This window comes from Drosophila persimilis, unplaced genomic scaffold, assembly GCF_003286085.1.
Source record: "Drosophila persimilis strain 14011-0111.01,24,50 unplaced genomic scaffold, DperRS2 tig00000124-arrow-pilon, whole genome shotgun sequence".
Lineage (NCBI taxonomy): Eukaryota > Metazoa > Arthropoda > Insecta > Diptera > Drosophilidae > Drosophila > Drosophila persimilis.
This window is the reverse complement of record NW_020825294.1, coordinates 1,399,869-1,405,086: the sequence shown is the minus strand read 5'-3', so window position 1 is coordinate 1,405,086 and position 5,218 is coordinate 1,399,869. Positions and strand designations below refer to the sequence as shown.

Below are 5,218 nucleotides of genomic sequence, written 5' to 3'. Positions count from 1 at the left end.
TGTATATTTTCTTTTTTTTATTGAATCGAATTGAATTGGAAATTACTTAATTTAGTTTAAAATAGTTCTTAGACTTTAAGCTGTTAAATATCCTATCTTCATTCAATAACCTTGACCCAAAGAAATAGTTCAAACTGAAATTCCCACAATGAAAATGTAATTTATCAAAACGTTTCAGAGTGAAAAAGGAATTCAATAATTTTTGGCATATTTCAAAACAAACATAAATGTAAAAAAAAAATAATATTTGTGTCGCTATCGAATCCCTTGCCATCATTTCATGAATTTCACACATTGCATAAACAACCAATTGGTAGCAATAATAAATGCATTTTCATGTACAATAATTGCCATGTCTGCACCGGCCCTCTCTTCCAAACATTCTGCCGAAAATATCAAAACTTTATTGAGGCAAAAAGTTCGGCATGTCAGCAAAAAATGTTCGAGGGCAAATACCAACAACTGCAACATCCGCAGGAGCAGAAACAACACAGTGAACGACATCCAGCCACTAAAGCGCATAAATAATGAAACATTTGAACTAAAACCCAGAAGCAACCACCAACAGTGGGCACAAGAAAAACATGACAAGATTCGTTGATGCAATGTTTAGACACTCTTCCAAATCCATCGCTTATAGCATAGCAGGCTGAGCAGTTTCCATCTTTAATCCATCCATCTTTAATCGATTGTTCCTTTCACGACCAAGGCTTGTGTTTCAACTGATCGTTGATGGTGGTTCCTGCTTATATATGTATGTACAGGGTCCAGGAAAACAGGATGTATGAAAAGGTTATATAGGCACTTTTTTGATTGTTATAACAAGCCCCAGTGGCCTAATGGAGAAGGCACCGGCCTCCTAAGCCGGGGATTGTGGGTTCAAGTCCCACCTGGGGTTTTTGGGTGTATATTTTTTTGTTTTGAACGAGTGCATGGGTAAAGTTCACTACTCATATTCTTTAAAAATACCCTCTACACCCTATATTTTTAAGAAATTCATGTCAAACGAATAAAAGAAACTATGATCTGAAATGTAAACATCGTATGGTGTCGCAGATGCTTCCTTCTGTTAGCCACAAATGTATGACCAAAGTCGTAATACTCTGGAAGGGTATAAAAACACTAAAACTAACAAAACTTGCCTAGTCAGAGCAACAAATTAAGGCAAAAACGAGGGGGAACGTTGTGAGTTGCTGCGGACACCGCAACTCTACGGTTATACCCGATACTAAGTCAGTATGGCTCTCCTCCGGCAGACGCCGCTAATATTTAACGACACGACAAAGAGTGCGTGCGAGAGAGACAGAAAATCAGTCTGAGCGTGACGTCGGGCGCTGCGTAGCCACTGCAAATTGATTTGTTCCTTTTGGCTATAAAAATGATCTGATCTGATCCAGATTCAGCAATCTAATAGATATGGTCATTATCTATGATTCTGCGTTTTTAGTTTTCTCAAATCTGCAATATTGTGGATGCAACAGATTTTCGTCCTTTGTGGGGGCGGATGGGGGTGGGGCGAAATTCTGAGATATACGTTTTATAGTGACATCTTAAAGGAGTGTGTGCACCAAATTTGGTTACTCTAGCCTTAATAGTCTCTGAGATTTGTGGTTGCCTCAGATTTTCGTCCTTTGCGGGGGCGGAAGGGGGTGTGGCGAAATTTGGACAGGAAACGGTCAAGGTCCGATATCACAGGAGTGTGGATACCAAATTTGGTTGCTCTGGCTTTTATAGGTTCTGAGATCCTTGAACTCATATTTTGCAATTGGCAAAACCGACCATGAAACCTGTGTGTTAGAGTGAGACAGAGCGAGAAAGAGTGAAATTGTTTTCGTGATTCTGGCTGTAATAATTATACGATCTGGTTCAGATTTTGCACTCTAGAAGATATAGTCATCTTCTACGATTCTGCGTTTTTAGTTTTCTCGTATCGTCGAAATTGTGGATGCCACAGATTTTCGCCCTTTGTGGGGGCGGAAGTGGGCGGGGCAAAGTTTTGAAATATTTTTGGAGCAGTGACATATCACAGAAGTCTGGATCCAAAACATCGTTGCTCTAGCTCTTATAGTCTTTGAGCATTAGGCGCTGAAGGGGACGGACAGACGGACAGACGGACGGACGGACAGACAGACAGGGCTCAATCGACTCGGCTATTGATGCTGATCAAGAATATATATACTTTATAGGGTCGGAAACGATTCCTTCTGGACGTTACACACATCCACTTTTACCACAAATCTAATATACCCCAATACTCATTTTGAGTATCGGGTATAAAAAGCTGCGAAACAAAGCGAAAAAAAATACCGCAGAAACACACAAAAACAAACCGAGCACCGAGAAAATTTGATAAAAATGTGCTAGAGCAGGGGAAGAGGTAGTTTTGTACCGGCTGATGCTACCAGCACATGGCAATCGTTTCAAAATCAAATTCGGCTGTTTTAAATCAAATTAACTGCACAACGCGTGGCCTTCGGCGAAGGAGAATGGCTCAAAGAGATATAACCGAAAGTCAACAGCAAAAAATTTTGCACAAGTGACTAATCTTGACTTTTTGATACCCGTTTCTGACATTTTTACTGATCTCTGGTTAAATAATAACCAATTTTTTTTCTTTTATTATCCTGTTTGAGTGGTAAACAAATTTCTAGAAATATATTTATATGAGACACGATGTACTAAAACTAAAGTCCCCTGGACTACACAGTGAGTAGTCCATAAAACTCAGATACCTTTTACCTTATTTTGTGTGTATTTTTGGAGCTTGGAACCAAAGTCTGCCACGGGAATAATTCAAAAACGCACCGCCAGAGAATGATAGAACGGGGCGGCAGCCAAGAGAATTCCAGCAAATAACCCAATGATCCAGCGATGGCGTGGTGCCAGGACCATGGGCAGGACCAAGACCAAAACTCGACCTCGAACCCTAGCCTTAACCCAGCCCCGAACCAGTCACCAGGACATTTGGCATGTCAACATAATTGCCTCGAATTAACTTTTTGTTTTTGCTTCCCAAAGCCGTATACTCGTACCAGCGACAACATTTCTGGAACTGCTGCCCACTCAACTGGTTGTGTGTGTTCCGTTCCTGTTTTTGTTTGGGCGAGCTGGAGTTGGAGCTGGCGCTGGAGCCGGACAGTTTTACATGCGCAAAATAATTTGGCTCTGACAAAAGTTTGATCACATTTTTTGGCCAGAGCTTGTTCGAGTCTCCCGGTCCTGCACTGCCCTGCCCTGCTTTGTGTTGCTCTTTGTGCGTTGATTTATGCTGCAAAATTAAATGCCAGAACCACAGTTGTTGGCGTTTGCTAATTTAATTAGCGGCTTTCGCGTGTGTCTCTTTTGCAAATAGTTGGCCAACGTTTTGACCGGCCACAGTCGAGATGCCAGTACAATGTTTTTCCAGGCAAATAAGCTTTTCAGTGGCGGGGGGCACTGGTGGGGCGGATGCCAAAATATTTGTGGTGACGGACTTAGAAGATTGTTACAGAAAATATAGACTCGGATTTCTGATGGGACACATTTCATGGCATTTCATTAACTACTCGTTTTGTGAATGAATTCCATTTCTTATTATCCATTCACTGTCTTACGTTTGACACTATCGATTGGCTTTCCTCTCTGTGAGCTCAACTTTCCATTTTGTGCCTTTAATGAACGAATTTCGATACGCAGCCATTCGCAGAAATTCATTTATTGGTCGGGGGTTTTTTTTTTTAATAAAGCCCCGTGCATACACAATGCCAGTATGCATATAGACTCCTATCATGCGTCCAACAGACACGACATGGAGCCAACGACATCGACAGAGAGACAGAGAGCGACAACGACGAGGACGAGGACGAGGAGGAGGCGACGGCTCAGCTGCCCGGACCCGTGGGCTGATTAAAACTGATTTATTGCTTTAAATGCAATTTACATAAAAATCAGACAGTAAGTTTGCCTGAAAAAGGCTCGGGAAATGGGGAAAAGCGGAACACTTTTGAATGCGTAAGTTGTAAATATTGCGCATTTGTGTGAAAATGTTGTAAACCAATCCAAACATGAACAGGAATTTAACTTTGGAAATGTGCTTATATTTTATAAAATATATTTTGCAGACATTCGGAAGAGTATGATCTCAATTAAGGAGGGAATAAATATCTTATTGCCTTCAACTTTTCGGCATTCTTTTATAAGATGCCAAATGGATTCTTATACGAATCTTACAGATGACCACCTTACACTTACTTTAGAGACTCCATTATAGCGATGCGCTGCTTTTAATTGCATAAATTACTTCGATCCCTAATTTTCGGCAATGCCTTTTTTTGTAGCCCTTGGACGGCTCTGCGCAATTTTCGGATGCCGCAGGGAGGATGCCCAAAAAAGTGATGGCTTCTGCGGCTGGCCGCATATGTGGGCCAACTTAGTGGCAATAAGTTAAATTAGCATAAACTTAATTAGCATAAGAGTGTCGGGCCAACAGGGAGCTAGACAGTGACCAGGACCCTCTGCATATTTCACAGCAAATCCGCAGCGCATTAAAAGAAAATACGTGGCGGGGAAAAAAGTGGAAAATAAAATGCACAGCTAAACAATGGCAGCGCGCGTTCAGAGTCTGGGGATTGTGCCAATGAAGTAACGACCGCACACACTCTGCTTTAGCAATGTGGGGATGGGATGTGGCTGGGATGTGGATGTGGATGGCTAAGGGCACGCTAAGTGACTGCTTTTACACATTCAGCCGAGGCTGATGGGATTGCCGGGTGATATGGAGAAACAGAAACACAAAGAGGTACAGATACGGATACGAATACAGGTATAGCCGTACAACATTTAGAGGCGAGCATGCCAAGCTGGCACTTTCATATGAACAAATGTACACGGCTTGCTCTCTTACCTGGCGCTTGATCCCCAGAGCGAACAACGCGACAAGATAAAAGCTGCCATACTAAATCTGTTGTATGTGCGCCCAGGGACTCGGGACCAGCTCAGCCGAGCATCTACTGCAGTTCCCCGGCTGTTTCTTTGGCTCTGGCAACGCTGCGTATGAGCAATGCTCGGTGGGCATCCACCTGGATTCGGCGACTGGCCCTGGCCTGGCATATGCAAAATAATGCGCACACTATTTTTATGCTCGTTGAATTCACTTAGCCCAAGTGAATCTCAGAAAATGATGCGTACGAGTGTATCTGAGCGAATGCGCATTTCGATCTGATTTTTAGATACATTTGTA

At 42.3% G+C, this 5,218-nt stretch overlaps 1 non-coding gene across 1 annotated transcript; it reads left to right on the top strand.

The window, feature by feature from the left end:
- The first annotated feature begins 825 nt into the window (after positions 1–825).
- On the top strand, positions 826–898 carry Trnar-ccu. The gene has a single exon. It is a non-coding gene; the product is annotated as a tRNA-Arg (tRNA).
- Positions 899–5,218: the final 4,320 nt, after the last annotated feature.